This window comes from Coloeus monedula, assembly GCF_965178545.1.
Source record: "Coloeus monedula genome assembly, chromosome: 10".
In the NCBI taxonomy this organism is placed as follows: domain Eukaryota; kingdom Metazoa; phylum Chordata; class Aves; order Passeriformes; family Corvidae; genus Coloeus; species Coloeus monedula.
In genome coordinates this window covers 9,911,740-9,930,898 of record NC_138790.1, presented here as the reverse complement: position 1 = coordinate 9,930,898, position 19,159 = coordinate 9,911,740, and the positions used below count along the sequence as shown (strand labels likewise).

The window sequence follows — 19,159 nt, the reverse complement described above, 5'->3', positions numbered from 1 at the left end:
GAATCACAGCCAATCAAAGCTATTGCAATAATGGAACATTTCATGGTTTGGAAAATTAAATGTGTAACCATGGAACTGAAATGTCTCTTAAAACATATTTGGAGATGTATTTTTCACCAAGTGATTTGCACATTATCTCATTCCATCTGAATTTTATTTTCATCAATATTTCACCATTGATTTTTTTCCTTTTTTGTTTCTGCAGTAATTTTGCAATAAAACTTCCCATCTGCTTTCACTTTTTGCAAGCTTGATCATATTTGTTCAGGAAGCAGATCTAAACCTTTTATCACGAGGCAAAATTTAACAGCTGACTAATGGTCAAGCTGTAAATTGTGCTGTAAATAACCAGCATGCTCAGTTTCAGGAGTGAGTAATACTGTTCTCAAAATTAGTAGCTGTATTTGTTTCTATACATAAGAAAGTGGCTGATGCAGTCATTGTTCCAAAACCTGAAATCAGCTCAGAGCACATGAATCCTCAGGAATTTTACCTGTTGGAGAATCATGGGAGCCAGGCACTTTTGAGTAACTAAGGTAGAAATCTGCAGGTGTTTGTTCTCTGTACATACACCAAATGTTTCCTGAGGTGTTTTTATGCACCTGGAGCCATTTTTGGAACTGAACTAACATGCAATCTCCTCTTTCCTAGGAACAGTGCCTGTCTCCTTTTCACAGGAACTTCTTAAGGTTTGTTAGTAGAACTCTCTGGACAACTGGAAGGAGAGATAAAATAGAAATTGAAAACCACAGAGAAAATAAAAATATGCAGAGAAGTTAAAGACATATCTGTTGCATGGCCACGGACTACATTTTAACTTGTAGAGCTCAGATGGGACATCTTTCCATTGCTGAAAAGAGTGTTGGTATAACCAGTGCCTGTGAAGTATTCACATGAGTATATGGGTTTGAACAAAATGTTGAATAAGGAAATGAAGTAAACCCTCATCTTGGTTTTCTTTTTCAGTCATGAGAAAATGTTTTCTTCAGCTTTATAATTTTTGTTTATATGGATTTGAATGAATTTTTTGTGGATAAGGGAATATATGAATATAATTTGCATTTTAGTTACATGTCAAAATGAAGTGACAAAATTTAAGCAAAACCATTTGTGATATTAAGATGTGTGGATTTTTTTGGACCTATAGATCACCCATGACAATGGCATGGCTTGGGTGTGATTTGGGTACAGACACACTCAAGGTAGTTCCTCCTGGAAGATGCAGAGACAGTAGACAGGGTTGGTGTGAGTCTGTTTGGTGAAAATGATCCAGGTACATCAGAAGAGCAGGTGGGTTTATTAATTTGGGTGCACTGTGAAGTTCTCTGGGCTGGTGTATCCACAGACTGCTTGTGTGAGGTCAGGTAGACTCACTGTCCAGGGTCACTGTTAGCCTGGGATTACCTCACCTTTGGTGTAGGGATTGGAGTGCTGTTCCAGAGCACTGGCTTTTGGGATGTGATTTCTCTGATCAGAAATGCCATCTTGTACCCAAGAAAATGTTCCAGACAAACTTGGTGTTTATATTCCTGCCAAAAGCTTTGGTTTTGACTAATTGGCATTTTCTTTTGAAAAACAACTTAGAAAATGACCAGCTAGTTCTGGTTTCACACCCTCTGATCTGTCATTTCTGACCTGCTTAATGAAATCAGGGTTCCAGTAGTTCTTGTTGCTGGGCTTTTAAAAATCTTTTAAGCTGCCTTCCGCTTTTGTCTACATTTCTCTCTTACTTGACTCATCTGCAGCTATTTTCCTCTCCTTAGGGAGAACCCTGATCCTGTTTCAGTCTCTTTCACAAAGGCTGCCTGCTGGTTTGTTGGCTTTTCTGTCTCCTCTTTTTTCACCAGAAGTGCCCATAACTAAAGTGTAATGGGAAAAGAATCATCCCAACCTATCTGCAAACTCAAATCAGGATTATGCTGATATTTGGCAAAGGTTCAGATCATGTTTTCATATGATCTGGATATGAGTCCTAAATCCTGCATCCTCTGTCTGGTTGGTTCTTGCAGTACTGTACTCACAGGCAGTTCTAGCGAGCAAGTCATTCATTAATCTGACTCATCATAGGCTAAGATTTTGCACATTGTGATTCTTACTATTTTTCTTTTTGAGGGGCTAACTTATCTTGGTTTTAAAATTAAGGAAAAATGAGTAACTTTTACCCTGGTTGTCACAGCATTCTATTCTCACAGATAACCAGATACTTGTATTCTAGACTTTGGTGTTTGTAACTAGCAAAAGTAATTTCTTTATATGGTATTTCAAGTGGAAAAGGAGTAACACCACATGATGGGAAAGGGAAATACAGGGGTAGTTCTGGATGTGTTGTGCTTGAGTGAACAAAGGCATTTGCAAATCGCCTTGCTGTGATATAATAGATTGCAAGAACGCTTTACACATATCTTTCTCAATGTGCCCATAAGTTACACAGGGTAAAAAAACCTCCTCTAACTAAAACTGGCAAGTGTTCAGAAACCACAACTATTCAGCGTATTGCCTGACCATTTTTAAAATGTATTTTGCACTTTTGGTAGATGTTGTAATGCATTCAGCACAGTGTGAAGTCTTGGCGTAGATGGTGGATTCTAAAATAAGATGAGCTCTGCCTTTTAAAAAAGAAATGTTTGCCTGTGAAATACCTTTGCTATTAAGGGTTTTTGGGAAAGGGGACAGGAAATGATGATGATGCTGTTACCACCAAGAAAACGGGTTTATTTTGAATTTTCACAAATAATCACAGCAATGGACAAAGCCTTTCTCAGTGAATGCTGGGTGGGCAGAATTTTATCCTTTTTATGTTAGTCTCCTTCCCCCAAAACCTCTTAACAGTCAAATGTGCTCTTGTATTGTGCATATGAAGATGGCATGTGATTTGGTAGAGTGGGCAGAGGTCTGTCCCACAACACACTGTGTTTCTGAAATGCTTCCTCCTCTGCAAATTGCACATCAGCAGCTCCTTTCATGGGGACTGGCTTAGCCACTGGCTGGGGGAAGCCTTCAGAAATGCTGATGGGTTGGCTGACTGTCAGACTCTGTTCAGTGAGCATAGGCCCAGATAAAGGTGCAGAGCTTCAGAAGCTGTGGCTGACAGCAGTGGGATCTGCTCACCTTCAGCAGGGCTGCAGCCTTGGAGTTGTGTAGGAATGTAGGCAGTGTGGTTGTTGTGTGGGGGACACACCTGAGAGGTGTGGTGCAGTGTGCTGGGGTCCTGTCCTTAGTGTCTACACAGAATATGTGTCTACACAGAATATGAAGGCTATACAGATGCTAAACTTTTGTTAAAGGTGGGAAGGTATTAGGAGACAGAAAGGGAAGAAGGCATTAAGTATGCCCATGCAGAACCTGTAATGAGCTCCATATAGGTGAAATTCATGCTTGAATACAACTCAGGAGGACTGAGCAATTTGCCGTACAGATGGGAACTCTTTCCAACATGTGTCAAGCTGGAGATCCATTGCTCCCTCCCAGGTTCTCCTGTGATGTGTTTTGTACTCTAGGCTTAGTTGTCCTTGAAAGTGCCTATGGAACATCCTCATCCTCTCTAGAGAAATGAACAGTCAAATAGGGTCTTTATGAAAGCCCTGGGGTGACCACCCTCCAGACTCTGCCAGTGCTGCAGTGCACTGCAGCAGTGGGAATTTTATCGCTGTGATGTGAGGTGCTGGTTCTTGCTGGTGCACACTCCAGTGACTATTACAGGATTTTTTCTCCCAAGGAAAAGTGTATGTTAGCCCTGCTCTGCTTTAGATGTAAAATATAGTGTTCCTGAAGTACTCCCATGAGAAAGATAGAATCTGGAGAGTAGCTGTAGCCTTTTCTGCACCAGAGAGACTAGTTGCACTGAGTAACTTGGCCTCAGCCACTTTACTGTGCTGAGAATAACATGGTTAGTGAAATTAGGGCTAAAGTCAGGGCAGAGTTACAGGGTGTCTTTATTTTCTTATAGTCAGCACTGACTTGAGATTCTCTTTTGGCTTAAAGTAGTGTCCATTATGTGCCATGAAAACAAAACAAAATGAGAGAATACAATCAATGACATAAAATATTGCAGCCCTTTCTACCTTTGCCTTTATTATTCTCCATATTTTTTGGTTTCTTCTTAAGTCAGGTTGCAGCTGATTGGTGTAAGAAACCTTTCTCCTCCTGAGAGCTGATCACATTTGTACTTTGACCACAGTGCTTCTGGTGGTCCTGAAGGGCCTCAGGAGTCGCCAGGGCTCTCTGCAGCAGGCACTGGGTCTGGCTGGTTCTGCTTGGGGAGCAGGTGTGTCGCCTTGAAGTGCCATGTGATGTGGTGTAGTGGCTGCTGTTCCTGCCTGCTCTGGGCAGTGCCATGTTCTGCGTGCCCCTGCCGAGGGCACGCCTTGTTGCTGTGCTTCAGGGTGGTCTCCTCATTAATGAGGTTTGACCCTGTTACCTGTGTTGTTCGCTTCCATGTATGATCCCTCACGTGTGCTCGATCATGATTACGAGTGCAGGGCTGGCTCTGGGAGCCAGGGAACTTTGCAGAGCACCTTTGTCACTGCAGCCAAGCTGTGGTGGGAGGGGGATGCTGCACCCCCGGCGCCGAGTCCCTTTTGCTCCTGTCAGCCCTGCAGTGTGCTGCCGCTTCTGCAGCTGCGCCGTGGAGCAGAATAAACCTAAATTGGTTTGTTATTAGGGCTCCAGGGAGCTGTTCTGCAGCCCTGGAAGCTCGTCTCGTGTGTTTCCCTTGCAAGTGCCGTCCCTGTCTCACAGGGTATGCCTCTGAAGTGCTTCCAGCTGCTGGCTGCACCTCTGAAGTGTCCTGCTGGCAACCTGCAGCCCATCCCTGGGTAGCACGGCAGGCAGCAGCCACTGCTGCTCCGGGAGCTCAGGTTATTGTCCTCCCTTGGCACAGCCCGTCTGGCTCTGCTGTGGCTCGGTGTTTGTGCCTGGAGGCAGGACTAGCTCTGGAGATTTAGCCGGATAGCGGCTGCCTGCAGCATGCAAGGATGTCAGTGCTTCCGAGAGGATGGATTGAGGCCCTTGGATATGCTAAGCGCTGCAGTGAGAGTGGTGGTGCTGTGACGCAGGGCCCTGCAATAGAGGGAACATTTGCCCCCGCTGCCATCCCTGCCTGTGGGTGACGGAGAGCTGAGCCCCTGGCCCGGCTGGGAGCTGCTGGGGCTGCCAGAGCTCCACACACTCCCCTGGGCACTGCGCTGAGGCTGGCCCCTGCCCAGGTGTGGTGGGGAGGGGAAGAGGGCTCCATCTGGCCTCTTCTTTGTCTTGTGCACCCCTGGGAAAGGAAAGCATGATTTCGCTCTAAAGCATTAAACAAAAAACCCCTGAAAGACTATCCCTCCAGAATTGTCTAACCCTTTATGGCTTAATATAAGCATGCCTGAGGATTGATGAGGAAAGGATGTTGCTCCTGTTGGTAATTACAAGTTTGCTCGTTTCAGTGTTTTTTTATTCTGATTGTTCTATTTCAGCATTTAGCCTTTGTCTTAGGTGTGTGCAAATTCATTCTGCTGTGTCAGGAGCTTTACTTAGCTATTCATGTGCTCATACCCTTGGTAAGATACTTATCCTTTCAGGCAGATCAAAGACATATGTTTGGTCATTTGGAATAGGTAAGCAGGAAGAAAGAAATCTCTTAAGAGTGATGACATGGTATAACTGCTAAGTAACAAATACAGTTACATACATATATGTGCATGTCCCTCTAATCATTACTGTTGCCCATGACACAGAAATACATTGCAGTTGAAATCTTTTAGTTAATTGCAGTGGCTGTCAGTCAACCTGTCTTGCCAATGACGTTTTCTTCTATTCAAGAGATGAGCTTCTGCCAAGAGAGAGAGAATATATAAGTTTTGGTTTAAGAAGCAATGTTTAGACCTGGGTGATGAAACTAAAATGCAGAATTCTTGCCTTGCCACACAAAACTAAAGGCAAAAGAGCTAACAGATGATTACTGGGATTCATTTAAAACTCCATGTTTCAGTCACAATATAAGCATGTGATGCAGTCAGTATTGAATAGGAAATGTGGCGAGACGCAGGTGCTGTGTTTATTTGTGGATTGCAATATGTGGATAGATAAATAAGTTTCAGTTTAGGAGCAGACATTTTTGCATACTGGAGTGTTTAGAATTCAGACAGGCATGGCACTCAAACAGCAGTGGGTCTGCAGGAGCAGGCCTGTGATGTGTGGAACAGATAACATTCAGTGGTGCAGAGACAAGCGTGCTCTGTGCAACGAAGGGCTGTGTGAGCTGCAGAGGAGCTAGTTCTGGATCAAAGCAGTATAATGCAGAGCTAGCGTGAGCTCATTAGCCTGGGCGTAATGCCATGCTAATATATCTATACTACTCCCAGGACCCAGGCTAATGGCTCAGCATGGTGCTATGCTGGGTACTCACACCAGCTGGTGCAGGGATTTTTGCATTGTATAGTGTAGACATGCCATAAGGTTTTCACACCAGCTCTGTAAGCAAAGAGAAATGGATTAAGGGAAAGACATAGCCCAAGACTTTAAAGAGCAGGGATGTTTAAATTTGGGTTCCTGAATCCTTGTTCATACTCTTCATGAAGAATCCAGTGTAAATAGTATGGAAGTCAAGGACAGCCTTTGGATCAAACTCAAGAACTCCGAAGTCCAACGCACCTAGTAATTCCTACTGATGTGACTTTTCAACACCATTTAATTCTATCCTTGGAAAACAGGCTTGAGGTAGTCAGTCAGATGTTGTGCTGCTTTTTGAATGTATCAGGAATGAAAAGTGACTTCGAGCTTCCACCCCTGTTCAGGGAATGTTTATATGAAATGTGAAAATACTACCCTGTTGTCTCACCCTTAAAAACAAGGAACAAGTAGTACATGAACAAGAGGTTGTTGGGCTAGCTGATATTAGTTAATAATGATCTAACTGTCCATCTCTGGCTGAAGCTTTTTTTTTTTTTTTTTACAAAAAGGAAAAGAAAGGGAGGGCTAATGTTTGAGTTATATATTAATATTTTCACTGACTTCTCTGCACCAACTTGTACTTACTAAGGCTGTAACTCTAGGTGTAAAAAAAACCCCAAAACAGATTCTAACCAGAAAAGAGATAGTTTGTGATATAATTGTGGCCCAGATGCACTTAGGAAATACAGGAAATTGTGAACTGAACCTGCTGTCATACCCAGTAGAGCCTTAGATTACTCAGTGAAGAGTTTAGGCCCAGCAGACACAGTGCACTATTAATTCCCAACATGGGAGCTGGTATCAACCAACTGACGTACATAGGAAATGCATAATCTTCCAGTGGGAGTTTTGCCCAGGAACTACAAGTTCTGGCCTAAAAAGAGCAGGAGGTAGACAGTTTACGTCTGAAAAGCAGTTATATATTATTTCAGAAAATGTATTACAGACACTAGAACTCCAGTACAAGAGATTGTTGTCACTGGGTGACAATAATTAAATGTTTATACTGTCCAGTTGAAATATAAACTGTTCTAAAATATAATCTGGCGGGATTTCAATTAATGAGTAAGGAGACAGAAGTGTGAGGGTCAGAACTGGGTAGAGCTATCTGTCAGGGAGAGAGGAATTAAATAGTTTTTCTTTGCTAAAACTCATGACATTTTCCTTTTTTTAGCATTACTGAACACATTCTGGAGATAGATAAGAAAATAAATACCTATTATGCCAGCTTCACACCTGAGGAAGCTGAGGGAGAGAGATTAAATGTTGGATTTTCCATGTAAGTAACTTGTGTCCCACAGAAAGTCTAACCTGGAATTGTTGTGTATATAGTAGTGCCTCAGTACTGCTCTTCTCTGTCATCAAGGTCATTGATACTGCAGTCATAAAAACCCCACTAAAAAGCAAGGCTGATGTGTTCTGATTCCTGCTCCTCTCACCCTAGCATTAGTATGCTTGACTTTAATATCTGCTTTTTGATTCCTTGGATGCTTTTCTATTCCTTGAAAATTATTGCATACGCTTGTGCTTTGAAATAAATGAAAACATATAGTGCTATAATATTCACTGACCTCTTAAATACACTGATTTAAAATTGACAGATATATCTTCCAATAGCATTTCTATGATTTTGGAAAAATAGCAAGGTATATTTCTCTTAGAAAAGTCAGTTCTGTAACACTGTTCACAACTGAAGCAGCATGTGTGGAAATAGCACCTGCTGCAGAATGTCATGAGGTCCTAAGGTCAAATCCCTCTTGGGAAATGGTAATAAATGGTAGCTCAGCTGCTGTGTTCTGAAAATATTTGTCAGATAAAACTGTTACCTACCCAAGAAAGATTAGAATCTTCTGCGGCACAGATGGGAGCATGCAACTGTCTGATTTAACATGTGATTAAGTATGTGTCAATACCCAGAAATCTGTAACTTTAAAATGCAGCTCATGCAGCATCAACAAAATTATATTTACAGTCTAAACAGGGAACTGTAAAGTGGTGTTGTAACACTGGGAAATACTTGTGCTCTAGTGTGCCCCAAAGGTTGTCAGGACGTGTGCTGGGGAACTGTAAAAAGGATTAGAGAACATGGAAAGATGTTTTTGTCACAACAGGATTTACAATAAATATTAATTTTCCATGTGATTCTGAACTGCATTTCTGGTGTAATCTTGGTGATGACTCTCTGGTGCTTTGGAGCTTACAAGAAGTACTTATTGTGTGTAATATTTTTTAAAAGTCCCTGGCTGCTTGGACAATTTCTTTGTATTACTTCCAGGCCACCTGTCCTTGTTTCCACCCTCTGCAGACTTCCTTTTAGTGTTTGAGTTTGTCCAGGAGCTCCTTGTTTGTCCACACAGACCTGGCATTTTTACCTGACTTCCTCTTTCTTGGGATGCCTCCCTCCTGAGTTTGGAAGAGGTGATTTTTGAATATTAACCAGCTTTCTTGGGCCACTCTTCCCTACAGGGCTTTTTTCTGTGGTACTCTTACTAGGCAGATTCCTAAAGAGTGCGAAGTTTGCTCTCCTGAAGTCCAGGACAGGGAGCTTGCTGTGTGTCCTCCTCACTTCCCCAGGGATCTTGAATTCCACAATTTCATGGTCACTTCAGTTCTTTTATTTCAACTTTTCAATATAATTTAATTTCCTTAATGCTTTATTTCATTTCCCACATGCAGGATTTTGTAGTGGGACTTGTGGGGGAAGGTGACTCCTGCCTCAATTTTCTTTCATAGGTTTGAAAATCAGTTAATGTTGTTTCTCATGGGGCATTAAAACTCCGGAGTCCTGTGATTAAAAGCAGCTTCTCTTTGCCACTGGGCAGGCCTATTAGGAGATGTGTTGAGGGCAGAGCAAAGCTGTTGGCTTCTTTGGAAAAAGCAGTTTAAGGAAAGAATTTACAACTTTTCCAGTTTCAGAACACAGTCTTGTAGTGTCCTTTTTCTCAAATTTCCCATATTTTTTGTGTGTGTTAACTGATGACCCTGTGCTTGCTAATAGCAAGGATGGGTTCTAGAGTTCACCATGTGCCCAGGCAGTCTGAAGCCCTTTTGTAACACAAGATGACACCTTGTAAAGCCACAGTTATCCCAGCAAAGAAACCAAGGGGATGCTGCTGCTGCCCCTCTGAGAGGCACCATTCCCTCACTGCTCCCAGTTTGAGGGGTTTTGACCAGCTGGCTGCGATGGCCAAAGGGTCATGTTGTTCAAGTGCCTCAGGCAAAGCTGAGTTCCATTAGTCAGTCCTGGCACTGTGGACAGACTCCTTAGGGGCAGAGCACTCCTTCAGTGTCCTGGAAAATCACATGCAGTGACCTCCTTCCATCTGCTGTACATCGTTCCTGTGTGTGACAAGAGAGCCAGCAGCAGAGACCTGTGGGCTTGGCTAGCAAAGGCAGGATCTGTTTCTGGGAAAGAGGGAATGGCATCTTTTTGCCTCATGCTTCTACCTCTTTGCTGAGAGGTATATAAACAGTTACTTCTTTTTGCTCTTCAGTAGCTTTGTTTAATATTAAGAGCATTGTTTACTGCTAACAGAAGGTGTCCTTTGGAAAGGACACATGCCTCCTTCTCCTTTGTTTGATTCTAAACAACATGGAGAAGAAAGAGGTTTTGTACTATGTTTTGCTGACTCAGTGTGTTCACGCTCACAGAATTAGCATCACTGCTGTTTCTGCTTGTGAAAAATTTGCTGAGGTTTGGGAGAAGGTAAGCAGGGGAATGAGGAGAACAGGGGATGCAAATATTTATCCTCCTTTCAATCATGGATTTTCATTTAAAAATTACTAAGCAGCTAGTGGTTTGTTATTTCCTTTATTTTGCCTATTGGCACATGAGTCTCAGCAGTCATGGACCAAGCCTGTGAGAAGATCTCTCATATGGATCTGAGATGAGCTATACTGCATGGTATACTCCACAGAGCAATGGATCTTAGAGGAAATGGCTTTTGTTTGCTGTTTAGGTAAACAATTTAGAAATAATAATAATAAAAAAAGACTGTATCTGAATCATTTTGACTCCAGAATGACTGATTTCAGAATGGCTTTAGAAGCATAATAAGAGTGGTTAAGAAGGGATCCCCTAGATGGCCCACCTGAAAAGCAGCAGTAAAGGAATGAAATGCAGAAGAAAACAAAACAAAGCTGCTGGTGTTGTGAGGGATACCAGCAAGTAAGCCTGTGGCAGGTGTGTGTGGGATTTTCACAGAGTGAGAGCAGTGGTGTCTTTCTAAGTATTAGACAATTTCCGAACTGGATCTTTCCTATGCTAGCAGGACATCATGTAAGCCATGATCAAGCTTTGGTAATTCCTGTTGTGCTCTTAGCTGGTGTAGTCTCTTGTCCCCCTAGCTATGGGAAGGCAACCAAAAGAATGAACTTAATGAGCAACACTGTAAAAACACACCACTTAAAAAAATTAATATTTCATTTTTCTTCTAAAAGACAAGCAATTCCTTAAATAACATAAAACTTGATACTGCTATCAGTGCAGTGAGTGTCCTGGCACTGAAAAAAGAGTTTTCAGGGTCATATGACTAGAAACAATGCTCACCATTTGGCGATGATGGCACTAGTTCATGTTTTTCCCCTGTCTTTGGAAACTATTACTGTAAGGGAAGCTGGCAGCTATATTTTATTTCCTATCCATTCTGCTGGATCACATCTATTCAACCTCAGCTGTATTGGTGTAAATATGTATATATACATTTGCATACATTTGAATCTCTTTCTCCTGTATGCTATTCTTAGATGTCTGAATGAATTGAAGAGAAAGAACTAATACAGAATTAAGGAGTTTTAAGATTGTTTTCTATGTATATATTTAAACCATGAAGAATTGCTTACTTGAAAGTGTCCTGTCCTAAGGTGTACAGGGATTATTGTAAGCTGTGGTTGTGTCTCTGCTGGTATAACAATATAGATGAGGTAACACATGTGATCAGGGGCATTAAAAGAATTTATAGCAAAAGTAGCATTATAAAATATTCTTTGCAGATCTGAAGATCTCAACTGAGGAAAAAAAGTCTGGTTTTCATACTCTAAACTTCTTCCTTACTGATATTTTTAAAGTCTGATTTTTTTTTTTTTTTTTAAGTTTAACATACTTGGAATTTTTATGAATGTGATCCCTCTTCCTAGTGTTGTCATATGTTCAAAATGAATTTTTTTTATGCCCACAACTAATTAGCAGCAGAATCTGGAGACTTAGGCCTCTGTTTCATAGTTCTCAGTGAGAAAGAATGGGCAATGGTAATTTGGAAAAAAAAAATCAAGTATTTTTAGTTTGGGTGCTTGGAAAATCATTAGCATTGTGGCAGTACTGAAGGATTTTATACTGGCTGAGCTTTCACTGAAATGTTCTTTATATATCCAAAATACTGAAAAAGAATGTGTCTGCAATGAGAGTTAACCCCAAAATGTTTCTATTTTGACATTTTTGCACATGGAGTTTGGAAATTTCCACTTTCTTCCCCCTTACAAGAGTATTTCAGCTACATTCCCGTGAAGTGCAAAGACTTTATTTCTATGCACCTCAGATAAAGGCACCCTTTATCTTAACAGTTTTCTTCTCACTTCCTTAAATGCCATAATAAGAAATTTTTATACCTATCAGTAGATCTGCTAAGTTACTGTATGAGTATGAGAAATCAAATCCTCAAAGGCAGAAACTTGCACAAATTCTGGACCCTCACTTTTCTCTCAGCAGGGCCCTGCTGCTACAGCAGGATCTGCTGCTAGTAAAAGGAAAGACAATTGGATCTGGTTTGTGCTCAGCTCACTAAAGGAAGGATCTAGAACTGGAAATAAAATTTGACTTTTATTCTTTTTCTGAGCTCAAAGTTTAGGGTTATTTGGATTCAAAGGGCTTGGCTTGGCTGCTCCCAGGCTTTATAAACAATATTAGCATCTCTGTTTGGTTGCTTCCCCAGAGGCCACTGATACCCCCAAAAGGAGAATTAGCAGAGGCAGCAATTGTTATTTTGGCAGTAGTTAATGGTCAGCAGGCAACGTTTACCTGTTCTTAAAACAGAAAGTTTATGTTGGGGATTTTGGAGGGTTCTAAATGAGTTAGCTAATAAATGAAATTTGATGAGAGCTTTGTGCCAATGCTCCTTATGCTTCCTTGAAAGTTCCAGATTAGTTTACATCATTCTGGCCTCCTGGGCCAGCATGGTGATGAATCACTGTGAGAAACCAGACAGAGCTGCTGATAGGATTTCCACAGAAACCAATGTTGAGGAAATATATGCACAGTTTCATTGGCCAGCCCTCTCTGTGGCTATGTTGCCCACTTTTTAGGAAGAAAAAAATCTGAGGCACATTTCTCCTTGATGGTGAGCATATGCTGTCATGGTTGGAGATGTTTTTATATCTATGATGCTAAATAAAGATGCTCACTTGAGCATTTTGTTTTGGCTGAGTCTGCCCTTTCAGGATGCATGCGTAACCTCTTTGTGAATTACTGAAATAAAGGAATTGCCTAATGCAAAAGAGAAATTCCACAAATATGAAACCCTTGGAATGTGTTCTACATCAGCCATTTCCTTTTTTGCTTGTGCAATGTGTATGGATTGTCAGCATGGTGTGGTGTGTGGTAACCAATGTGTGCAGGAGGCTATTAATCTTCTTGTTACAGTCCTGTGTTCATGTAAGATTTGGGAGAGCAGTGGAATTCTGTTCACTCTCAGCTTGTACTTATCTGCCCATATGGATCTTTTGCATGCACTCACAAATGTGAATCTACTTTCTATATGTGTCAGCATGTTCATCCTTCCCTTACACTCTGGGTAATCAGTCAGCTCATGGATCTTGATAGTCTTTATTGATCTATTCCCTTTATGGGGAAGGGGATTCATATTGTCCTGACTGTGCTCAGTGTAAAGAATATGGTGGCAACAATTAGGTCTGACCTACTGCCTATGGGATTTAAATGCCTGAGGGCATGTGCTGTACTTCTAGATGTGTAGATTTTGAGTTAGTTTATAGATCAAGATTTCATTCTCCAACAACTTGCCAGACAGTGAAGCTTGCAGAATAAAGATTTGTTATACTGCAGTTGAAGTTTAAATAAGGGCTTCGCTGAAAAGAACTCTTAAAGGCAAAAACATGGGAGGAAAAGTGATTTATTAAACTTTTTATTTCCACTGTCTTTGCAATTATTAACTATCACATTGCATAGAGTTTTTTCCTTACAATGCTAATACTCCCTCTGGTATGTGTAGGGTATTTTTTTTTTCTATGGCATTTAAAGTCTGAGGCTTTTAGCAGTTTAATCCAAACCAAAGCATCTATATCATGGGACTTGCCTATAATTCGCTCTTAGATGCTTTTTTCCCTGTATGCAAAATTAGATATCATTCTGAAGGCATTCTTAATTAACATTTTTTTAATCAATGGCTGGATTCTCTGGAGGATTTTTTTTCTATGCATCATTATTTTTCTCTTTCCACAGCAACTTCACAAGCAAATTAAGTAAACAGAAAAAAACACTTTGTGGATTTTTCTTGTGACAGCCTGCAAACCTGTGAACTTTTTTTTTATTTTTAAGTTGAAGCTGCTAATTGTAGAACTGTATAATTAATGCATTATCCACGACAACAAGGTTACATGGTTTGTGTTTAGCAAACATGCTTATTCTGGAGGGTGGAAAAATACATAGTGAAAACTTATGGAAACACTAGGCTGTTTTTTACCACTTTGCATGACAGCCCGTCTCTCAGCCATCATTAGAGCTGTGTGCCTAATCAGACTCTGAAAAGATACCCTGAAAATTGGTTGGAGCCCTGGTATCACTGTCTGAGTCCACGGCTCGAACCTGGTGGTTTAACCTTCCAAGATAGGCCATTGCAGGCAGATATGCTCAGGACTGGAATGTTTGCTCTGCTAATTGGCACATTCCTACTTAGATTTGGTAGGACATGCTGATTTGTAACATGACTCAAGAATTTACTTCTTAGCGGGTAATTGCCTCAACTTTCCCAAATCTTTCTGTTTACCAGCCTCCTTTCTTTATTGTGCCTGTCTACTGCTCTTTCAGCATTTGTAATCTTCTTTTATTAGCTAGACATCCTCCTGATTATTTCACATTTTTCACTGGTTTGAGAATTTCTTTGCTCCCTGACCTTTTCATAAATCAAGTATGTGTTGGTGTGTGCTGGAAGTGATGGAATGATTTCCTTATAGCTTGCAGCAAATGATGTTGTATCAATGCTGACTTTGTTACTGCAGTCGTAGAAACATTTTTAACAAATTGGATGATGCTTTCTGCATTCAGAATTCAAATGCAGTATGTCTAGGGACTTCTCTGCGAACTAAAAGCTTGAGAGCCCCAGAACTAGTGTGACCTCTTCCACTATGAAAATTAGAAGCTTGCTCATGACTTACACAAGTCTTAATGCATTTCCCAGTTCAAAAAATTATTGTAAATGCCATAGATTTCACTGATTTTGTCTTTTTGGCAACTTCTTTTCACGTAATTTTTGCCTCTTTAGGTCTGATCATTTAATGATCTTGATTTTAAAATTGTAGTGAAAGGAAAATCATATTGCAGTTCTTGGATGAGTTTTGCAGTTATTGCCATTGTCCTTACATGGTTATTGATGTCTGAAGGTTACGTCACTATTCTAGATTGAAATACCAGCAGGAAAACATTTCTGCTCTCAGGCAAAGTTTACACGGAGTTTGTTCTTCCCATGCCTCTGTGCAAGTGCAGAAAATTCTACAGGTGGCTTTGAGAGCAGTGAGGTTTTTTCCTTATCCTGACAGTTTCCTGATACTTGATCGGCTTTTCCCAGAATGACTTACCTAGTGTGTCTGTGTTCCTCAGCACTTAAGAGTGTGTGCAGGGAGCCACTGAGCAGCACTGTGGGAGAAGGGAAAGCTTGCTCTCCTCCCTGCATAAGACTGTGTGTCTATAATTCATTGCCTTTGAAAAGTGTCTTATCACAGCATCGACTCCTTAGTGCTTTAATACAGGATAAGCTTATTAGAGATAATCTGTTTACTGAATGTTCTTAGCACAAAGCAATCTAGTTAACAGCATCTTTTGAAGCTTTGTCTTCTGGATATATCTTTTAAACTCATCCCTGATTATTTATCTACATCTGTATCTTTAGATCCTTTTCTTTAGACTTTGGCATGAAATTACAGTGTCTGGTGAATACACTGATAAACTAAATACTCTTGTGGAGAAATAAGGCAAACCAACACCAAAATGAGCTAGTCAAGGCAAATAATTCAATCTGTTCATGATTCTTTAGACTTCAAAATAATTTTAAGTATAAAAAGTTTAAGACTCTTCTAAAGAGCTACACTCCCACCAGACGTTGCCACAATCTCCACAGTGCTCCTCACACAGCAGTTTGTATGCCCAGATATTTTCCATCCAATATGCTGTCCTCCTTGAAGTCTGGACTACTGCTTAAGCTGTACAGAAGAGGAAAGGAAACCTGGCAATTCATCCTAAAATGGCTAGGTATTGTTCAAAAATACTGACCAGCCATTGTATTAAAAAAGACAAGATGAGGAAAGAGCATTACAAAAGAAGTGCTGAAGAATGAAAGGTGAAAGCTGTGAGAAATGTAATATAGTGAGCCCATTTTACCTTTGGATCTTCCGTACCATTGGAAACTGCTCAACACAATTCTGCCTTGATAGTTCAAAATACTTTACAGGTCTCTCCTGACACAAGAGCAGCTGCACCAGTTACTGATGAAGGCCATATTGATGGGAATAGTACATGGACTCTTTGTGCTCACTCTATTATCATGGAGTTAAGACATTTTAAAAACAGAATTACAAATTATCAAGTAGCCTTTTCCCTTCATAGGAAAGAGAATCTCAAACTTACCAATAAAAACAGTGTCAGAGCATTTAAAGAAATTGTTTTCTACAGAAAGTCCCAAGTTTGAGTAACGATAACTGATGGCAGTTTTCCTGTGATGAATTTTCAAAGTGAAGTGACTGTTTTAAAACCTGTACTGTGCATTCTGTACCTCTTGCTTAACTGATCCTTTCATTGTTGAGGAGGCCTGGATGCCAAGGATGTAACCAACCTCTCTGAAACCTCCTGAGGCAATCACAGACTTTTATTCTGCACTCAGGCTAATTTTGTTTCAGTGCTTGTTGTATCTGATCAGGTCTTAGCATGCGATAGGCAATGAAAGTACTGCAGTTGGAGGGAATTGCATCTCACTTGCAAGACATACTTGATAATGCAAACTTGAATAGTGTCTTGTAAGCAAAAATCTTGTAGTGTCTTGACAAGTCATAAATGAGCACCTTGTCAAAGAGAATATTTGTTTTGGATCTTCCTTAATCTTCTTTCCTTTTTCTTGGCATTATTAGATACATGCACAAAAGCAGGTGCAAGAGAGATTAGGCTGGAGTCAACACTTGTGCACCAATGTGGTATTATTTCAGATAGTGTTCAAAAGCTGAACAGTAAAGGCTTTCAATAGGAGTGACTTTGTAACATCATAGGCAAATTCCACAAAGTTAATTCTTTGTAGTGGAAAATATAATCGTTGCAAGGGTGCAAAAACTTTTGTGTACATCACGAGGAAAAAAAAAAAAGAAAATAAACACTTCCTTGCCAGTGTTTTTAGAAATGTAATACCTGTTCTTGCTGGTGTGGACTGAACATTGCTACCCCAATTAGAATACGGTTGCTACGTGCTGCAGGAAAGTGGAGAAGTGTTTCCCTGCAAGCACTTTAAAGCTACTATTGAATTTCTGTAAGTCCAGAGAAATCTAGTACCTCCAGCCTGTAAAACAAGCTTCTCTATTTGGCCTCATTAATGTTTAGTCTGTTTTTTCTTGGCAAAATTACTTCAGTGACGGTCTCCACCAGATTGACACTAAAGTGTTTTCTTTACTTGCCATCTGTCTGGACTGATTGGAAAAAGTAAAGTGGGGCTTGTTTAGAAAAATATATAAGCAGTTCATTTGGCACAAAGTTTGTTGTAGATGTATGAAAAACAGCTGGGTCCAGCTCAGGAGGTTAAAAAAAATGTTTTATTGCAGAGGGATGACTTTTCATGTACAAGTTCATGCACTAGATGTGTTCTTTCATTTAGCTTGCAAGAAGTGACTAAATAAATTAGCTTGGCATTTAATTAGTTTTATTCGTGTTTTACCAGGTGACTTATAATACTAGGTGTGAAGAGGGATCTGATGTTTCAATGCCAGTCAGTTGCAAATACAACATTTGAAAGTAGCAGAATAGAGCCGAAAGCTTCATAAACACTTTCTTCTACCTTAATTCAGCAAAGCACTTGAATACATCAAAGTTTGCTGTTTTACTGGATTGATTCTGGCTTTTTACAGGTTGCTCTGACAGATTTGCATCTTTCTGGCTGTTTTTTTTTTTTTTTTTTTAATATTGAGAAAATTTGGCTAAAGATGGCTTGGAACAGTAATGAAATCCTATGCACATGAATGCTTTCTCTAAAGATGTTGATATGTGTGCCTATAAGTACATGTATGTGGAGAGAGCATAAGCATGGTCACATGATGCTGTTTTCTCCAGCTGTGTGCATTGCTTGGCTTCACCCTTATTAGTATTCCAAATCCATTATGGTTAGGGGTCAGAATCAGTCTTTAAACTTGCTATGTTTGGCCCAGCCTTTCCCCCCCTCCTCCTCGGAGCCATCCATCGTTGTCTTTTGCTATGTTCTTACTCTGAGACTTACTGTCTGCATTTATTGGCTGAGCCTCTGCCATGCTGAAGGTACAGCTGAGAAAAAGCCATTTTTCTACGGTTTCTGAAAAAGAGAAGAAGGCCGACTTCTAATAGCAGAAAAACCAGGAAATAAAAAATTCCTTCTATTTTCTGAGGAACATGAATTCCTGGTGGGAATTGTCTGCTGTGTATATTCTGCTTCTGCTTGATCAAAACTCCCTCATTATTGTTTCTTGTAAAAATTAATCAGTTTTAGGAAGGAAATTATTTTTCAGGCTCTCAGGTAAGAGGGGTCAGACCTCAGTCTTCTATATTTCTGTTTGTGGGGACTTTGTTATTTGTAGTTTAGGATACATAATCATTACAGCAGAATTACAAAAATGAGAATTTATTTCCATCAGGTTAAAATTCTAGTGTTGCATCAGTGCTAAAGGCTAGTCCAATTTCTGCTTCCAGAAACAAAAGAAATGGAGTTATTCCCTGCTGCACTTAAATTTTGCTTTCCCTGTGTATCATAATCATAGACAACTATAGGTTATAGATAACTCTATAACTCTGAATGTGTTTTGAAATTTCAGACCCTCTGAAATGTCATATTTATGTATAGACTTGTTAACAAATCTTTAACTGAACTGGGAATATTTTGCACTGTTCTAATGCTTTTCTCTTCTGAAATTCCATTTTTGGCGGCATTACTCATGTTGAGTGGTAATTCCTGACTTAAGTATGTATTACTCAGGCCTCATGGATTAGGTCTCATCTATTACTGGACAAGAATTTTCCCTTGGTTGTGCATATTTAACATTGCTAACCTCTTCTAACACATGAAGATTGAAGACTGACTGTGGTCTAGGCAGATAACTTTGGTTTTCCTAATTAGGAAGTATAGCATGGTAAGGTGAAGTTCATCACTCCCCTTCTGTACAGAGACTGGCAGCAAATTATGTACCTGGAAATTATTTATGAATAGGTGAATGTTTTCATTCATGAATTCAGATACTCAGCTGTGTTAGACACTATCAGTCAGCAAGCTAGAGATATCTGTAT

At 40.2% G+C, this 19,159-nt stretch overlaps 1 long non-coding RNA gene across 3 annotated transcripts in view; it reads left to right on the top strand.

The window, feature by feature from the left end:
• LOC309576699 overlaps window positions 1–19,159 on the top strand; it is a 222,796-nt gene that overhangs the window by 31,323 nt on the left and 172,314 nt on the right. Inside the window, exon 3 of one of the 3 annotated variants that reach the window (XR_014226704.1) lies at window positions 7,607–7,713. The exons of the other annotated variants lie outside the window; for them this stretch is intronic. This is a non-coding gene — a long non-coding RNA (uncharacterized lncRNA). Of the gene's footprint in view, window positions 1–7,606; window positions 7,714–19,159 lie in introns of those variants that run through there. 3 annotated transcript variants of the gene reach the window in all.